Below are 20,475 nucleotides of genomic sequence, written 5' to 3'. Positions count from 1 at the left end.
TGCTGTGGGGGACTGGGCCCTGTATGGGGAATGCATATGTCACTTTTTTAGGGCTCATGTCATTGTGGCAGATGAAAAGCAAAGGGTCAGTCTTTATGACCGCTTGTGGACTGTTGGCATTTGCCATTATTCACAGTTTAACCTTCCCGGAGGCACCAGATACCAAAACTGTCCATGAATCGGCAGACCTAGTGAGGGAATATTATAATCCTAAGACATCTTGACCCTGAGAAGGAACTGGTTTTACTCGGTACTCTGGGAGATGGAGGAGTCTGTTATGGGTTTCCTCGCAAGGTTGAGATGGCTGACAAAAGCATGTAAATTTGAGTTGACACTTAATGAGATGTTTAGAGACCATTTAGTATGCGGGATAAATAATATAACTATCCAGAAACCGCTGTTAGCTGCAGTCCAACTGGACTTCAAACAGGTGTTACAGCAGGCCTTATCATTGGAAAATGCTGCAAGTGGGGCATAAGAGTTGCCAGGTTTCCTGATGGATGTGGAGGCTCAAGCCAGTTTGACTGAGTTTGGGGACCACCATTTGAGTGCAGACAATCATTTAGCCACCCTCAGGAAGCATCTGAATACAAGCAAACCCATGTCTGCCTGCAGGACAGTCCCAAAGCAAAGCCCAGCTTTGACCAAACAGTCAACAGTCCCTTCAGAATCCCGCCCGGAAGGCATTGTAACGGTTGCCGGTGTGCGGAGTCGGAGCAGCAAAGTAAACCTTCAAGACCTTTCTTCACCCAAAGAGTGGTGAGCTGTGGAATTCATTCCCACAGGAAGTAGTTGATGCCACAACATTGAACGTATTCAAGAGGTGGCTGGAAATGACACTTGGGATGAATGGGATCAAAGGTTATGGGGAGAAAGCAGGATTAGGCTGTTGAGTTGGATGATCAGCCATGATGGTGATGAATGGTGGAGCAGGCTCGAAGGGCCGAAAGGCCTCCTCCTGCTCCTATCTTCTATGTTTGTATGTTAAGACCTAGATTTAGGAAAATGACATGTAGGCCGGTGTCCAAGAGAGAACACACCCTGGAAGGTCCACCCACATCTGACAGAGAGCAATTAAACAGTATAGCCATGTCCAAATCGGACCCAATTAAAGATAACCGTAAGATTAAATGGACATCCAGTATTAATAGAAGGTGATATAGGTGCGACCGTATCGGTGGTCGGAGAATCAGTGTTCAGTAAATTTGCACTGGACTCTAACCCTTAACTTTAATCAAGACTTTGGCAAGACTGAGAACTTATACAGGGAAACCTCTGGGAGTTGTGGGAACAACCTTTGTTCCTGTCTGTTACGCAAGGTAACTGGTTTGGTTACCATTCACGGTAACAGAGGCGGAGGACCCGAGCCTAATGGGGCGAAACTGGCTGAGAAAAATCCACCTGGATTGGGGATACATTTTCCAGTCAGCAAATGGTCACTTGAGTGAATTCCTGCCCAAATCCGGGAAACACAGTAATAACAATAGGGAAACTTTGCACCTCCTTTTGGACACATGGGTTCCGGGAGGTGCTGGTCTCTGACGATGGGACATCTTTTGGCAGCTGGGAGTTCACTGGGTTATTGAAGTGGAACGGGATTCGAGATATCAGGACGGCACCGTCCCATCCATCGTCGAATGGCCTCGCGGAGAGAGCGGCCCAGACTTTAAAAAGGGGGTGGGAAAGCAACAAGAACCCAACGCAAAGACCACGACAAAGACAGTGGAGGCCGGTGAAAAGGTTTGGGTAAAGAGTTACACCAAGGTTCCCGCGTGCCCACCAGGAGCAGTTGCCTCACGGTCGGGGGCTGGTACAGAAGTCACGTGGGTGAGGCCACCCAGAAAAACATCTGGACCAGGTGCGGGCCACAGAATCCCAGGTTGTCCCGGAGCTGATTCAGCCCAGAGGGCCGAGAGCCGAGGAGAGGCGGCCCAGAGTCCCCAGCCCCGACTCTCCATCACCAGTTAGGGCCTCAGAGTCTGAAATGGACACTGCCGACAAAGCTGCGTCTACTCCTCTGCTGCCCAAGGAAAGGAGTGAACCGGAGCTCCGGCGCTGAGGGTGTAAGAGTCTAGAACTGTTCCATGGACCCGGTCCACATCGGACTCTGAGTTGGACGAACCGGACGAACCGCTGAGGTTCCTTGGACGGGGGGGGGGGGGGAGGGGGCGTCCGGGAGGGGGTGGGGGAGGGAGTGTAATGACCTCAGCGAGGCTCGTGAGGTTGGCCTCTTGGAGTATGAGCTCCCTGATTGAGGTAACGGTTGCCTGCCCAATCACGGCGTCTCGCCTGTGTACACAGAGAGGAGTGTCAGAGCGACTGGCCGTCCATATTCGGACTGTGTCCCTGAAGCGCCCTGAGGAGTGGAACTGAATTTGTAAATAAAGGGAATCTGGTGAAGGGACACCGACCTCTGAGGAGTTATTTCATCTGTATCTACAGCTGTGTCTCTCTCTCTCTCCATCGCTGTCTGTCAGTCCCTACCTCTGTCTGTGTGGGTCTCTGTCTGTCTGTCTCTAACTCTATCTCTATCTCTGTCTCTATCTGTGTCAGTCTATCTCTGTGGGTCTCTGTCTCTATCTCTGTCCGTCTGTCTCTAGCTCTATCTCTATCTCTGTATTTCTGTCAGTCTGTCTCTGTGGGTCTCTGTCTCTATCTCTGTCTCTATCTGTGTCAGTCTGTCTCTGTGGGTCTCTGTGTCTGACCTTATATTTCTCTGGTTCGAAGTCACAGTGAGGTATCTTGGGTAAATCTCTCTCAGACGATGCTGGGAAGGTGGCTCTTGCACCTGTGATAGAGGAAGCTTCAGTTAGTGTGATAATTAAGATGTGTTGATGCTGGTGTTGGACTGGGATGGGTACAGTAAGAAGACTCGCAACACCAGGTTAGGTGTATTTGGAATCGCGAGCTTTTGGAGCGCTGCTCTGTGAGTGACTCACCTGATGAAGGAGCGGCGCCCCAAAAGCTCGCGCTATCAAATAAACCAGTTGGACTTTAACCTGGTGTTGTGAGACTTCTTACTGTGATAATTAAGAGAGTGAGAGATGAGCGGGCAGTGGCATAATGGAACTGTCACTGGGCTAGTAATCCAGAGACCCAGGGTAATGCTCTGGGGACCCGGGTTCGAATCCCACCATGGCAGATGGTGAAAATTGAATTCAATAAAAATCTTGAATTAAGAATCTACTGATGACCATGAAACCATGTTGGAAAAACCCATCTGGGTCACTGATGTCCTTTAGGGAAGGAAATCTGCCGTCCTTACCCGGTCTGGCCTACATGTGACACCAGACCCACAGCAATGTGGGTGACTCTCAACTGCCCTTGGACAATTAGCAATGGGCAATAAATGCTGGCCAGCCAGTGACAGGAACAGTGCTTTCCCCAGTCTAACGCTGGCATCTCAACATCACAGCCAGTGACACCATTCCCCATGAACAAATAAAATAAAATATTCTGCAGTACAGCGATTGCAGACACGACAGTTTATACAGACAGTTACCCGAGAGTTATCAATAATCCAACATTAATCAGAAATTCACTCAGAAAACAGCTCTGACAAACAGTTCTATTGGACACAAAACGTTAACCCAGTTTCTCCTGGCCCAGAGGCTGGTGTACCGCAGGGATCTGTTTTGGGGCCACTGCTGTTTGTCATTTTAATTAATGACCTGGATGAGGGCGTGGAAGGATGGATTCGTAAATTTGCGGATGACACTAAAGTCGGTGGAGTTGTAGACAGTGCGGAGGGAAGTGGCAGGTTACAGAGGGACATAGATAAGCTGCAGAGCTGGGCTGAGAGGTGGCAAATGGAGTTTAATGCGGAAAAGTATGAGGTGATTCACTTTGGAAGGAGTAACAGGAATACAGAGTACTGGGCTAATGGTAAGATACTTGGTAGTGTGGATGAACAGAGGGATCTGGGTGTCCATGTGCATAGATCCCTGAAAGTTGGCACCCAGGTTGATAGGGTTGTTAAGAAGGCGTACGGTGTGTTAGCTTTTATTGGGAGAGGGATTGGTTTCGGAGCCAGGAGGTCATGCTGCAACTGTACAAAACTCTGGTGCGGCCGCATTTGGAGTATTGCGTACAGTTCTGGTCGCCGTATTATAGGAAAGATGTGGAAGTGTTGGAAAGGGTGCAGAGGAGATTTACCAGGATGTTGCCTGGTATGGTGGGAAAATCGTATGAGGAAAGGCTGAGGGGCTTGAGGTTGTTTTCGTTAGAGAGAAGAAGGTTAAGAGGTGACTTAATAGAGGCATACAAGATGATCAGAGGATTAGATAGGGTGGACAGTGAGAGCCTTTTTCCTCGGATGGTGTTGGCTAGCACGAGGGGACATAGCTTTAAATTGAGGGGTAAGAGATATAGGACAGATGTTAGAGGTAGGTTCTTTACTCAGAGAGTAGTAAGGGCGTGGAATGCCCTGCCTGTAGCAGTAGTGGACTCGCCAACATTAAGAGCTTTCAAATGGTTATTGGATAAACATATTGTCATATCATAGAAATCCTACAGTGCAGAAGGAGGCCATTCGGCCCATCGAGTCTGCACCGACCACAATCCCACCCAGGCCCTACCCCCACATATTTAGCCGCTAATCCCTCTAACCTACGCATGTTAGTATTCTAAGGGGCAATTTTTAACCTGGCCAATCAACCTAACCCACACATATGGATGATATTGGAATAGTGTAGATTAGAGGGGCTTTAGATTGGTTCCACTGGTCGGCGCAACATCGAGGGCCGAAGGGCCTGTACTGCGCTGTAATGTTCTATGTTCTATGTTCGATAAATCTGCTAAGTGTTTCCAGAATTCTCTGTTTTTATCACAGATTCCAAACAATTTGGTCACGAGACGGGAAAGGGGAAAGTTAATTCAGTCCCCTGGAGCACCAAACTAGGAAAACATTCACAATGATTTAAACATCAGCCCATTCAACCCATCATTCAAAATGTTTAATAATCCCACTGCCCCGCTCTCTCTCCCCATAGCCCTGTATCAATCCCCAAACTAATCCCACTGCCGTACTCTCCCCATAGCGCTGTATCATTCCCCAAATTAATCCCACTGCCCCGCTCTCTCCCCAGAGCCCTGTATCAATCCCAAATTAATCCCACTGCCCCGCTCTCTCCCCATAGCCCTGTATCAATCCACAAACTATTCCACTGCCCCGCTCCCTCCCCATAGCCCTGTATCAATCCCAAACTAATCTTACTGCCCTGCTCTCCCCATAGCCTTGCATCAATCCCCAAACTAATCCCACTGCCCCGCTCTCTCCCCATAGCCCTGTATCAATCCCCAAACTAATCCCACTGCCCTGGTCTCCCCATACCCATGTATCAATACCCAAACTAATACCACTGCCCCGCTCTCTCCCCAGAGCCCTGTATCAATCCCAAATTAATCCCACTGCCCCGCTCTCTCCCCATAGCCCTGTATCAATCCACAAACTATTCCACTGCCCCGCTCTCTCCCCATAGCCCTGTATCAATCCCCAAACTAATCCCACTGCCCTGGTCTCCCCATGCCCATGTATCAATACCCAAACTAATCCGACTGCCCCGCTCTCTCTCCATAGCCCTGTATCAATCCCCAAACTAATCCCACTGCCCCGCTCTCACCATAGCCCTGCATCAATCCCAAACTAATCCCACTGCCCCGCTCTCCCTCCATAGCCCGGTATCAATCCCAAACTAATCTTACTGCCCTGCTCTCCCAATAGCCTTGCATCAATCCCCAAACTAATCCCACTGCACCGCTCTCTCCCCATAGCCCTGTATCAATCCCCAAACTAATCCCACTGCCGTACTCTCCCCATAGCGCTGTATCATTCCCCAAATTAATCCCACTGCCCCGCTCTCTCCCCAGAGCCCTGTATCAATCCCAAATTAATCCCACTGCCCCGCTCTCTCCCCATAGCCCTGTATCAATCCACAAACTAATCCCACTGCCCCGCTCTCACCATAGCCCTGCATCAATCCCAAACTAATCCCACTGCCCCGCTCTCCCTCCATAGCCCGGTATCAATCCCAAACTAATCTTACTGCCCTGCTCTCCCAATAGCCTTGCATCAATGCCCAAACTAATCCCACTGCACCGCTCTCTCCCCATAGCCCTGTATCAATCCCCAAACTAATCCCACTGCCCTGGTCTCCCCATACCCCTGTATCAATCCCCAAACTAATCCCACTGCCCCGCTCTCTCCCCATAGCCCTGTATCAATCCCCAAACTAATCCCACTGCCCCGCTCTCTCCCCATAGCCCTGTATCAATCCCCAAACTAATCCCACTACCCCGCTCTCTCCCCATAGCCGTGTATCAATGCCAAAACTAATCCCACTGCCCCGCTCTCGCCCCATACCCCTGTATCAATCCCCAAACTAATCCCACTGCCCCCTTGTCTCCCCATAGCCCTGTATCAATCCCCAAACTAATCCCACTGCCCCGCTGTCTCCCCATAGCCCTGTATCAATCCCAAACTAATCCCACTGCCCCCTTGTCTCCCCATAGCCCTGTATCAATCCCCAAACTAATCCCACTGCCCCGCTCTCTCCCCATAGCCCTGTATCAACCACAAACTAATCTCACTGCCCCGCTCTCTCCCCATAGCCCTGTATCAATCCCCAAACTAATCCCAATTCCCTGCTTCCTCCATTGCCTTGTATCAATCCCAAACTAATCCCATTGCCCCATTCTCCCCCCATAGCCCTGTATCAATCCCAAACTAATCCCACTGCCCCGCTGTCTCCCCATAGCCCTGAATCAATCCCAAACTAAACCCACTGCCCCACTCTCTCCCCATAGCCCTGTATCAACCCCCAAACTAATCCCACTGCCCTGCTCTCTCCCCATAGCCCTGTATCAATCCCCAAACTAATCTCAGTGCCCCGCGTTCTCCCCATAGCCCTGTATCAATCCCCAAACTAATCCCAATGCCCACTCTCTCCCCATAGCCCTGTATCTATCCCAAACTAATCCTACTCCCCCGAACTCTCCCCATAGCCCTGTATCAATCCCCAAACTAATCCCACTGCCCCGCTCTCTCCCCATAGCCCTGTATCAATCCCAAACTAAACCCACTGCCCCGCTCTCTCCCCATAGCTCTGTATCAATCCCAAACTAATCCCACTGCCCCGCTCTCTCCCCATAGCCCTGTATCAATCCCAAACTAATCCCATTGCCCCATTCTCCCCCCATAGCCCTGTATCAATCCCCAAACTAATCCCACTGCCCCGCTGTCTCCCCATAGCCCTGTACCAATCCCCAAACTAATCCCACTGCCCCCTTGTCTCCCCATAGCCCTGTATCAATCCCCAAACTAATCCCACTGCCCTGCTCTCTCCCCATAGCCCTGTATCAACCACAAACTAATCTCACTGCCCCGCTCTCTCCCCATAGCCCTGTATCAATCCCCAAACTAATCCCAATTCCCTGCTTCCTCCATTGCCTTGTATCAATCCCAAACTAATCCTACTCCCCCGAACTCTCCCCATAGCCCTGTATCAATCCCCAAACTAATCCCACTGCCCCGCTCTCTCCCCATAGCCCTGTATCAATCCCAAAACTAATCCCACTGCCCCGCGCTCTCCCCATAGACCTGTATCAATCCCAAACAAATCCCAATGCCCCACTCTCTCCCCATAGCCCTATATCAATCCCAAACTAATCCCAAAGCCCTACTCTCTCCCCATTGCCCTGTATCTATCCCAAACTAATCCTACTCCCCCGAACTCTCCCCATAGCCCTGTATCAATCCCAAACTAATCCTACTCCCCCGAACTCTCCCCATAGCCCTGTATCAATCCCAAACTAATCCTACTCCCCCGAACTCTCCCCATAGCCCTGTATCAATCCCAAACTAATCCTACTCCCCCGAACTCTCCCCATAGCCCTGTATCAATCCCAAACTAATTTTACTGCCCTGCTCTCCCCATAGCTTGCATCAATCCCCAAACTAATCCCACTGCCCCGCTCTCTCCCCATAGCCCTGTATCAATCCCAAACTAATCCCACTGCCCTGGTCTCCCCATAGCCCTGTACCAATCCCCAAACTAATCCCACTGCCCCGCTCTCTCCCCATAGCCATGTATCAATGCCAAAACTAATCCCACTGCCCTGCTCTCTCCCCATAGCCCTGTATCAATCCCCAAACTAATCCTACTGCCCCCTTGTCTCCCCATAGCCCCGTATCAATCCTCAAACTAATCCCACTGCCCCACTGTCTCCCCATAGCCCTGTATCAATCCCCAAACTAATCCCACTGCCCCGCTCTCTCCCCATAGCCCTGTATCAATCCCCAACCTAATCCCAATTCCCTGCTTCCTCCATTGCCTTGTATCAATCCCAAACTAATCCCATTGCCCCATTCTCCCCCCACAGCCCTGTATCAATCCCAAACTAATCCCACTGCCCCGCTGTCTCCCCATAGCCCTGTATCAATCCCCAAACCAATCCCATTGCCCCATTCTCCCCCCATAGCCCTGTATCAATCCCCAAACTAATCCCACTGCCCCGCTGTCTCCCCATAGCCCTGTATCAATCCCAAACTAATCCCATTGCCCCATTCTCCCCCCATAGCCCTGTATCAATCCCCAAACTAATCCCACTGCCCCGCTCTCTCCCCATAGCCCTGTATCAATCCCAAAACTAATCCCACTGCCCCGCCCACTCCCCATAGACCTGTATCAATCCCAAACAAATCCCAATGCCCCACTCTCTCCCCATAGCCCTATATCAATCCCAAACTAATCCCAAAGCCCTCCTCTCTCCCTATAGCCCTGAATCAATCCCAAACTAAAGCCACTGCCCCGCTCTCTCCCCATAGCCCTGTATCAATCCCAAACTAACCCCAATGCCCACTCTCTCCCCATAGCCCTGTATCTATCCCAAACTAATCCTACTCCCCCGAACTCTCCCCATATCCCTGTATCAATCCCCAAACTAATCCCACTGTCTCGCTCTTTCCGCGTAGCCCTGTATCAATCCCAAACTAATCCCACTGCCCCGCTCTCTCCCCATAGCCCTGTATCAATCCCCAAACTAATCCCACTGTCCCACTCTCTCTCCATAGCCCTGTATCAATCCCAAACTAATCCCACTGCCCCGCTCTCTCTCCATAGCCCTGTATCAATCCCAAACTAATCCCACTGCCCCGCTCTCTCCCCATAGCCCTGTATCAATCCCCAAACTAATCCCACTGCCCCGCTCTCTCCCCATAGCCCTGTTTCATTCCCCAAACTAATCCCACTGCCCCGCTCTCTCCCCATAGCCCTGTATCAATCCCCAAACTAATCCCACTGCCCCGCTCTCTGTCCATAGCCCTGTATCAATCCCCAAACTAATCCCACTGCCCTGCTCTCTCCCCATTGCCCTGTATCAATCCCCAAACTAATCCCACTGCCCCGCTCTCTCCCCATAGCCCTGTATCAATCCCAAACTAATCCCACTGCCCCGCTCTCTCCCCATAGCCCTGTATCAATCCCCAAACTAATCCCACTGCCCTGGTCTCCCCATGCCCATGTATCAATACCCAAACTAATCCCACTGCCCCGCTCTCTCTCCATAGCCCTGTATCAATCCCCAAACTAATCCCACTGCCCCGCTCTCACCATAGCCCTGCATCAATCCCAAACTAATCCCACTGCCCCGCTCTCCCTCCATAGCCCGGTATCAATCCCAAACTAATCTTACTGCCCTGCTCTCCCAATAGCCTTGCATCAATCCCCAAACTAATCCCACTGCACCGCTCTCTCCCCATAGCCCTGTATCAATCCCCAAACTAATCCCACTGCCGTACTCTCCCCATAGCGCTGTATCATTCCCCAAATTAATCCCACTGCCCCGCTCTCTCCCCAGAGCCCTGTATCAATCCCAAATTAATCCCACTGCCCCGCTCTCTCCCCATAGCCCTGTATCAATCCACAAACTAATCCCACTGCCCCGCTCTCACCATAGCCCTGCATCAATCCCAAACTAATCCCACTGCCCCGCTCTCCCTCCATAGCCCGGTATCAATCCCAAACTAATCTTACTGCCCTGCTCTCCCAATAGCCTTGCATCAATGCCCAAACTAATCCCACTGCACCGCTCTCTCCCCATAGCCCTGTATCAATCCCCAAACTAATCCCACTGCCCTGGTCTCCCCATACCCCTGTATCAATCCTCAAACTAATCCCACTGCCCCGCTCTCTCCCCATAGCCCTGTATCAATCCCCAAACTAATCCCACTGCCCCGCTCTCTCCCCATAGCCCTGTATCAATCCCCAAACTAATCCCACTACCCCGCTCTCTCCCCATAGCCGTGTATCAATGCCAAAACTAATCCCACTGCCCCGCTCTCGCCCCATACCCCTGTATCAATCCCCAAACTAATCCCACTGCCCCCTTGTCTCCCCATAGCCCTGTATCAATCCCCAAACTAATCCCACTGCCCCGCTGTCTCCCCATAGCCCTGTATCAATCCCAAACTAATCCCACTGCCCCCTTGTCTCCCCATAGCCCTGTATCAATCCCCAAACTAATCCCACTGCCCCGCTCTCTCCCCATAGCCCTGTATCAACCACAAACTAATCTCACTGCCCCGCTCTCTCCCCATAGCCCTGTATCAATCCCCAAACTAATCCCAATTCCCTGCTTCCTCCATTGCCTTGTATCAATCCCAAACTAATCCCATTGCCCCATTCTCCCCCCATAGCCCTGTATCAATCCCAAACTAATCCCACTGCCCCGCTGTCTCCCCATAGCCCTGAATCAATCCCAAACTAAACCCACTGCCCCACTCTCTCCCCATAGCCCTGTATCAACCCCCAAACTAATCCCACTGCCCTGCTCTCTCCCCATAGCCCTGTATCAATCCCCAAACTAATCTCAGTGCCCCGCGTTCTCCCCATAGCCCTGTATCAATCCCCAAACTAATCCCAATGCCCACTCTCTCCCCATAGCCCTGTATCTATCCCAAACTAATCCTACTCCCCCGAACTCTCCCCATAGCCCTGTATCAATCCCCAAACTAATCCCACTGCCCCGCTCTCTCCCCATAGCCCTGTATCAATCCCAAACTAAACCCACTGCCCCGCTCTCTCCCCATAGCTCTGTATCAATCCCAAACTAATCCCACTGCCCCGCTCTCTCCCCATAGCCCTGTATCAATCCCAAACTAATCCCATTGCCCCATTCTCCCCCCATAGCCCTGTATCAATCCCCAAACTAATCCCACTGCCCCGCTGTCTCCCCATAGCCCTGTATCAATCCCAAACTAATCCCACTGCCCCCTTGTCTCCCCATAGCCCTGTATCAATCCCCAAACTAATCCCACTGCCCCGCTCTCTCCCCATAGCCCTGTATCAACCACAAACTAATCTCACTGCCCCGCTCTCTCCCCATAGCCCTGTATCAATCCCCAAACTAATCCCAATTCCCTGCTTCCTCCATTGCCTTGTATCAATCCCAAACTAATCCTACTCCCCCGAACTCTCCCCATAGCCCTGTATCAATCCCCAAACTAATCCCACTGCCCCGCTCTCTCCCCATAGCCCTGTATCAATCCCAAAACTAATCCCACTGCCCCGCGCTCTCCCCATAGACCTGTATCAATCCCAAACAAATCCCAATGCCCCACTCTCTCCCCATAGCCCTATATCAATCCCAAACTAATCCCAAAGCCCTACTCTCTCCCCATTGCCCTGTATCTATCCCAAACTAATCCTACTCCCCCGAACTCTCCCCATAGCCCTGTATCAATCCCAAACTAATCCTACTCCCCCGAACTCTCCCCATAGCCCTGTATCAATCCCAAACTAATCCTACTCCCCCGAACTCTCCCCATAGCCCTGTATCAATCCCAAACTAATCCTACTCCCCCGAACTCTCCCCATAGCCCTGTATCAATCCCAAACTAATTTTACTGCCCTGCTCTCCCCATAGCTTGCATCAATCCCCAAACTAATCCCACTGCCCCGCTCTCTCCCCATAGCCCTGTATCAATCCCAAACTAATCCCACTGCCCTGGTCTCCCCATAGCCCTGTACCAATCCCCAAACTAATCCCACTGCCCCGCTCTCTCCCCATAGCCATGTATCAATGCCAAAACTAATCCCACTGCCCTGCTCTCTCCCCATAGCCCTGTATCAATCCCCAAACTAATCCTACTGCCCCCTTGTCTCCCCATAGCCCCGTATCAATCCTCAAACTAATCCCACTGCCCCACTGTCTCCCCATAGCCCTGTATCAATCCCCAAACTAATCCCACTGCCCCGCTCTCTCCCCATAGCCCTGTATCAATCCCCAACCTAATCCCAATTCCCTGCTTCCTCCATTGCCTTGTATCAATCCCAAACTAATCCCATTGCCCCATTCTCCCCCCACAGCCCTGTATCAATCCCAAACTAATCCCACTGCCCCGCTGTCTCCCCATAGCCCTGTATCAATCCCCAAACCAATCCCATTGCCCCATTCTCCCCCCATAGCCCTGTATCAATCCCCAAACTAATCCCACTGCCCCGCTGTCTCCCCATAGCCCTGTATCAATCCCAAACTAATCCCATTGCCCCATTCTCCCCCCATAGCCCTGTATCAATCCCCAAACTAATCCCACTGCCCCGCTCTCTCCCCATAGCCCTGTATCAATCCCAAAACTAATCCCACTGCCCCGCCCTCTCCCCATAGACCTGTATCAATCCCAAACAAATCCCAATGCCCCACTCTCTCCCCATAGCCCTATATCAATCCCAAACTAATCCCAAAGCCCTCCTCTCTCCCTATAGCCCTGAATCAATCCCAAACTAAAGCCACTGCCCCGCTCTCTCCCCATAGCCCTGTATCAATCCCAAACTAACCCCAATGCCCACTCTCTCCCCATGGCCCTGTATCTATCCCAAACTAATCCTACTCCCCCGAACTCTCCCCATATCCCTGTATCAATCCCCAAACTAATCCCACTGTCTCGCTCTTTCCGCGTAGCCCTGTATCAATCCCAAACTAATCCCACTGCCCCGCTCTCTCCCCATAGCCCTGTATCAATCCCCAAACTAATCCCACTGTCCCACTCTCTCTCCATAGCCCTGTATCAATCCCAAACTAATCCCACTGCCCCGCTCTCTCTCCATAGCCCTGTATCAATCCCAAACTAATCCCACTGCCCCGCTCTCTCCCCATAGCCCTGTATCAATCCCCAAACTAATCCCACTGCCCCGCTCTCTCCCCATAGCCCTGTTTCATTCCCCAAACTAATCCCACTGCCCCGCTCTCTCCCCATAGCCCTGTATCAATCCCCAAACTAATCCCACTGCCCCGCTCTCTGTCCATAGCCCTGTATCAATCCCCAAACTAATCCCACTGCCCTGCTCTCTCCCCATTGCCCTGTATCAATCCCCAAACTAATCCCACTGCCCCGCTCTCTCCCCATAGCCCTGTATCAATCCCAAACTAATCCCACTGCCCCGCTCTCTCCCCATAGCCCTGTATCAATCCCCAAACTAATCCCACTGCCCTGGTCTCCCCATGCCCATGTATCAATACCCAAACTAATCCCACTGCCCCGCTCTCTCTCCATAGCCCTGTATCAATCCCCAAACTAATCCCACTGCCCCGCTCTCACCATAGCCCTGCATCAATCCCAAACTAATCCCACTGCCCCGCTCTCCCTCCATAGCCCGGTATCAATCCCAAACTAATCTTACTGCCCTGCTCTCCCAATAGCCTTGCATCAATCCCCAAACTAATCCCACTGCACCGCTCTCTCCCCATAGCCCTGTATCAATCCCCAAACTAATCCCACTGCCGTACTCTCCCCATAGCGCTGTATCATTCCCCAAATTAATCCCACTGCCCCGCTCTCTCCCCAGAGCCCTGTATCAATCCCAAATTAATCCCACTGCCCCGCTCTCTCCCCATAGCCCTGTATCAATCCACAAACTAATCCCACTGCCCCGCTCTCACCATAGCCCTGCATCAATCCCAAACTAATCCCACTGCCCCGCTCTCCCTCCATAGCCCGGTATCAATCCCAAACTAATCTTACTGCCCTGCTCTCCCAATAGCCTTGCATCAATGCCCAAACTAATCCCACTGCACCGCTCTCTCCCCATAGCCCTGTATCAATCCCCAAACTAATCCCACTGCCCTGGTCTCTCCCCATAGCCCTGTATCAATCCCCAAACTAATCCCACTACCCCGCTCTCTCCCCATAGCCGTGTATCAATGCCAAAACTAATCCCACTGCCCCGCTCTCGCCCCATACCCCTGTATCAATCCCCAAACTAATCCCACTGCCCCCTTGTCTCCCCATAGCCCTGTATCAATCCCCAAACTAATCCCACTGCCCCGCTGTCTCCCCATAGCCCTGTATCAATCCCAAACTAATCCCACTGCCCCCTTGTCTCCCCATAGCCCTGTATCAATCCCCAAACTAATCCCACTGCCCCGCTCTCTCCCCATAGCCCTGTATCAACCACAAACTAATCTCACTGCCCCGCTCTCTCCCCATAGCCCTGTATCAATCCCCAAACTAATCCCAATTCCCTGCTTCCTCCATTGCCTTGTATCAATCCCAAACTAATCCCATTGCCCCATTCTCCCCCCATAGCCCTGTATCAATCCCAAACTAATCCCACTGCCCCGCTGTCTCCCCATAGCCCTGAATCAATCCCAAACTAAACCCACTGCCCCACTCTCTCCCCATAGCCCTGTATCAACCCCCAAACTAATCCCACTGCCCTGCTCTCTCCCCATAGCCCTGTATCAATCCCCAAACTAATCTCAGTGCCCCGCGTTCTCCCCATAGCCCTGTATCAATCCCCAAACTAATCCCAATGCCCACTCTCTCCCCATAGCCCTGTATCTATCCCAAACTAATCCTACTCCCCCGAACTCTCCCCATAGCCCTGTATCAATCCCCAAACTAATCCCACTGCCCCGCTCTCTCCCCATAGCCCTGTATCAATCCCAAACTAAACCCACTGCCCCGCTCTCTCCCCATAGCTCTGTATCAATCCCAAACTAATCCCACTGCCCCGCTCTCTCCCCATAGCCCTGTATCAATCCCAAACTAATCCCATTGCCCCATTCTCCCCCCATAGCCCTGTATCAATCCCCAAACTAATCCCACTGCCCCGCTGTCTCCCCATAGCCCTGTATCAATCCCAAACTAATCCCACTGCCCCCTTGTCTCCCCATAGCCCTGTATCAATCCCCAAACTAATCCCACTGCCCCGCTCTCTCCCCATAGCCCTGTATCAACCACAAACTAATCTCACTGCCCCGCTCTCTCCCCATAGCCCTGTATCAATCCCCAAACTAATCCCAATTCCCTGCTTCCTCCATTGCCTTGTATCAATCCCAAACTAATCCTACTCCCCCGAACTCTCCCCATAGCCCTGTATCAATCCCCAAACTAATCCCACTGCCCCGCTCTCTCCCCATAGCCCTGTATCAATCCCAAAACTAATCCCACTGCCCCGCGATCTCCCCATAGACCTGTATCAATCCCAAACAAATCCCAATGCCCCACTCTCTCCCCATAGCCCTATATCAATCCCAAACTAATCCCAAAGCCCTACTCTCTCCCCATTGCCCTGTATCTATCCCAAACTAATCCTACTCCCCCGAACTCTCCCCATAGCCCTGTATCAATCCCAAACTAATCCTACTCCCCCGAACTCTCCCCATAGCCCTGTATCAATCCCAAACTAATCCTACTCCCCCGAACTCTCCCCATAGCCCTGTATCAATCCCAAACTAATCCTACTCCCCCGAACTCTCCCCATAGCCCTGTATCAATCCCAAACTAATTTTACTGCCCTGCTCTCCCCATAGCTTGCATCAATCCCCAAACTAATCCCACTGCCCCGCTCTCTCCCCATAGCCCTGTATCAATCCCAAACTAATCCCACTGCCCTGGTCTCCCCATAGCCCTGTACCAATCCCCAAACTAATCCCACTGCCCCGCTCTCTCCCCATAGCCATGTATCAATGCCAAAACTAATCCCACTGCCCTGCTCTCTCCCCATAGCCCTGTATCAATCCCCAAACTAATCCTACTGCCCCCTTGTCTCCCCATAGCCCCGTATCAATCCCCAAACTAATCCCACTGCCCCACTGTCTCCCCATAGCCCTGTATCAATCCCCAAACTAATCCCACTGCCCCGCTCTCTCCCCATAGCCCTGTATCAATCCCCAACCTAATCCCAATTCCCTGCTTCCTCCATTGCCTTGTATCAATCCCAAACTAATCCCACTGCCCCGCTCTCTCCCAATTGCCCTGTATCAATCCCCAAACTAATCCCACTGCCCCGCTCTCTCCCCATAGCCCTGTATCAATCCCCAAACTAATCCCACTGCCCCGCTCTCCCCCCATAGCCCTGTATCAATCCCCAAACTAATCCCACTGCCCCGCTCTCTCCCCATAGCCCTGTATCAATCCCCAAACTAATCCCAGTGTCCCGCTCTCTCCCCATAGCCCTGTATCAATCCCAAACTAATCCCACTGCCCCGCTCTCTCCCAATTGCCCTGTATCAATCCCCAAACTAATCCCACTGCCCCGCTGTCTCCCCATAGCCCTGTATCAATCCCCAAACTAATCCCACTGCCCCGCTCTCTCCCCATAGCCCTGTATCAATCCCCAAACTAATCCCACTGCCCCGCTCTCTCCCCATAGCCCTGTATCAATCCCCAAGCTAATCCCACTGCCCCGCCCTCTCCCCATAGACCTGTATCAATCCCAAACAAATCCCAATGCCCCACTCTCTCCCCATAGCCCTATATCAATCCCAAACTAATCCCAAAGCCCTCCTCTCTCCCTATAGCCCTGAATCAATCCCAAACTAAAGCCACTGCCCCGCTCTCTCCCCATAGCCCTGTATCAATCCCAAACTAACCCCAATGCCCACTCTCTCCCCATAGCCCTGTATCTATCCCAAACTAATCCTACTCCCCCGAACTCTCCCCATATCCCTGTATCAATCCCCAAACTAATCCCACTGTCTCGCTCTTTCCGCGTAGCCCTGTATCAATCCCAAACTAATCCCACTGCCCCGCTCTCTCCCCATAGCCCTGTATCAATCCCCAAACTAATCCCACTGTCCCACTCTCTCTCCATAGCCCTGTATCAATCCCAAACTAATCCCACTGCCCCGCTCTCTCCCCATAGCCCTGTATCAATCCCCAAACTAATCCCACTGCCCCGCTCTCTCCCCATAGCCCTGTTTCATTCCCCAAACTAATCCCACTGCCCCGCTCTCTCCCCATAGCCCTGTATCAATCCCCAAACTAATCCCACTGCCCCGCTCTCTGTCCATAGCCCTGTATCAATCCCCAAACTAATCCCACTGCCCTGCTCTCTCCCCATTGCCCTGTATCAATCCCCAAACTAATCCCACTGCCCCGCTCTCTCCCCATAGCCCTATATCAATCCCAAACTAATCCCACTGCCCCGCTCTCTCCCTATAGCCCTGTATCAATCACCAAACTAATCCCACTGCCCCGCTCTCTCCCCATAGCCCTGTATCAATCCCCAAACTAATCCCACTGCCCCGCTCTCTCCCCATCGCCCTGTATCAATCCCCAAACTAATCCCAGTGTCCCGCTCTCTCCCCATAGCCCTGTATCAATCCCAAACTAATCCCACTGCCCCGCTCTCTCCCAATTGCCCTGTATCAATCCCCAAACTAATCCCACTGCCCCGCTCTCTCCCCATAGCCCTGTATCAATCCCCAAACTAATCCCACTGCCCCGCTCTCCCCCCATAGCCCTGTATCAATCCCCAAACTAATCCCACTGCCCCGCTCTCTCCCCATAGCCCTGTATCAATCCCCAAACTAATCCCAGTGTCCCGCTCTCTCCCCATAGCCCTGTATCAATCCCAAACTAATCCCACTGCCCCGCTCTCTCCCAATTGCCCTGTATCAATCCCCAAACTAATCCCACTGCCCCGCTGTCTCCCCATAGCCCTGTATCAATCCCCAAACTAATCCCACTGCCCCGCTCTCTCCCCATAGCCCTGTATCAATCCCCAAACTAATCCCACTGCCCCGCTCTCTCCCCATAGCCCTGTATCAATCCCCAAGCTAATCCCAGTGTCCCGCTCGCTCCCCATAGCCCTGTATCAATCCCAAACTAATCCCACTGCCCCGCTCTCTCCCAATTGCCCTGTATCAATCCCCAACCTACTCCTATTGCCCCGCTCTCTCCCCATAGCCCTGTATCAATCCCCAAACTAATCCCACTGCCCCGCTCTCTCCCAATTGCCCTGTATCAATCCCCAAACTAATCCCACTGACCCGCTCTCTCCCCATAGCCCTGTATCAATCCCCAAACTAATCCCACTGCCCCGCTCTCCCCCCATAGCCCTGTATCAATCCCCAAACTAATCCCACTGCCCCGCTCTCTCCCCATAGCCCTGTATCAATCCCCAAACTAATCCCAGTGTCCCGCTCTCTCCCCATAGCCCTGTATCAATCCCAAACTAATCCCACTGCCCCGCTCTCTCCCCATAGCCCTGTATCAATCCCCAAACTAATCCCACTGCCCCGCTGTCTCCCCATAGCCCTGTATCAATCCCCAAACTAATCCCACTGCCCCGCTCTCTCCCCATAGCCCTGTATCAATCCCCAAACTAATCCCACTGCCCCGCTCTCTCCCCATAGCCCTGTATCAATCCCCAAGCTAATCCCAGTGTCCCGCTCGCTCCCCATAGCCCTGTATCAATCCCAAACTAATCCCACTGCCCCGCTCTCTCCCAATTGCCCTGTATCAATCCCCAACCTACTCCTATTGCCCCGCTCTCTCCCCATAGCCCTGTATCAATCCCCAAACTAATCCCACTGCCCCGCTCTCTCCCCATAGCCCTGTATCAATCCCCAAACTAATCCCAGTGTCCAGCTCTCTCCCCATAGCCCTGTATCAATCCCAAACTAATCCCACTGTCCCACTCTCTCCCCATAGCCCTGTATCAATCCCCAAACTAATCCCACTGCCCCGCTCTCTCCCCATAGCCCTGTATCAATCCCAAACTAATCCCACTGCCCCGCTCTCTCCCCATAGCCCTGTATCAATCCCCAAACTAATCCCACTGCCCCACTCTCTCCCCATAGCCCTGTATCAATCACCAAACTAATCTCACTGTCCCACTCTCTCCCCATAGCCCTGTATCAATCCCCAAACTAATCCCACTGCCCCGCTCTCTCCCCATAGCCCTGTATCAATCCCCAAACTAATCCCACTGCCCCGCTCTCTCCCCATCGCCCTGTATCAATCCCCAAACTAATCCCACTGCCCCGCTCTCTCCCCATAGCCCTGTATCAATCCCCAAACTAATCCCACTGCCCCGCTCTCTCCCCATAGCCCTGTATCAATCCCCAAACTAAACCCACTGCCCCGCCCCCTCCCCATACCCCTGTATCAATCCCCAAACTAATCCCACTGCCCCGCTCTCTCCCCATAGTCCTGTATCAATCCCCAAACTAATCCCACTGCCCCACTCTCTCCCCATAGCCCTGTATCAATCCCCAAACTAAACCCACTGCCCCGCCCCCTCCCCATAGCCCTGTATCAATCCCCAAACTAATCCCACTGCCCCGCTCTCTCCCCATAGCCCTGTATCAATCCCCAAACTAATCCCACTGTCCCGCTCTCTCCTATAGCCCTGTATCAATCCCCAAACTAATCCCACTGCCCCACTCTCTCCCCATAGCCCTGTATCAATCCCCAAACTAATCCCACTGCCCCGCTCTCTCCCCATAGCCCTATATCAATCCCAAACTAATCCCACTGCCCCACTCTCTCCCCACAGCCCTGTATCAATCCCCAAACTAATCCCACTTCCCCGCCCCCTCCCCATAGCCCTGTATCAATCCCCAAACTACTCCTACTGCCTCACTCTCTCCCGATAGCACGAATAATCCAAGTTGTAGCAATGGAGCCTGTGTGAGAAACAGTCCGGCTCCATGTCCCATTCTCCGATCCCTTTCCTGGTCAGTGTTTTACAGGATTCGCTGTTGTTTGGACTCTGGTTTATTCCTCTCAATGCTGATTTACCCGTGGTGAAAGTCCGCACTTCCCTGTGGCTGATCGCTGCTGCACGGCCCTTCGCCCCTGCTCCAAACAGCGAACGCAGCATGGGAGACATTGTTCTGAGGCAGCATACACTCTGCATTCCAGATAGAACCAGCTCATACACAGCAAGAAGGGGGTGGTGAGGAAACTCACCAATAGAAAACTGGCTGAAACTTTAACCAAACTTTGCAGTGAACTTTAAACAGTCATAGAATCTCAACAACACGAAGGAGAGGGGGAGTGGGATAGGAAAGTCAAATGATGTAGAGAGAGAGAGATAGAACATAGAACATAGAAAGCCACAGCACAAACAGGCCCTTCGGCCCACAAGTTGCGCTGATCACATCCCCACCTCTAGGCCTATCTATAGCCCTCAATCCCATTAAATCCCATGTACTCATCCAGAAGTCTCTTAAAAGACCCCAACG

At 52.2% G+C, this 20,475-nt stretch overlaps 1 long non-coding RNA gene across 1 annotated transcript in view; it reads right to left on the bottom strand.

Moving 5' to 3' along the window:
- The window catches only part of LOC144488984 (uncharacterized), a 31,418-nt gene extending 11,263 nt beyond the window's left edge, over positions 1 to 20,155 (bottom strand). The window contains exons 1-2 of the long non-coding RNA XR_013496808.1: positions 20,030 to 20,155; positions 2,706 to 2,788 (exon numbers count right to left, since the gene is read on the bottom strand). This is a non-coding gene — a long non-coding RNA (uncharacterized LOC144488984). The remainder of the gene's footprint in view (positions 1 to 2,705; positions 2,789 to 20,029) is intronic.
- Between the last annotated feature and the right edge of the window lie 320 nt (positions 20,156 to 20,475).

Source organism: Mustelus asterias, unplaced genomic scaffold, assembly GCF_964213995.1.
Source record: "Mustelus asterias unplaced genomic scaffold, sMusAst1.hap1.1 HAP1_SCAFFOLD_1901, whole genome shotgun sequence".
In the NCBI taxonomy this organism is placed as follows: Eukaryota; Metazoa; Chordata; class Chondrichthyes; order Carcharhiniformes; family Triakidae; genus Mustelus; species Mustelus asterias.
This window is presented reverse-complemented; position numbering and strand designations above follow the sequence as displayed.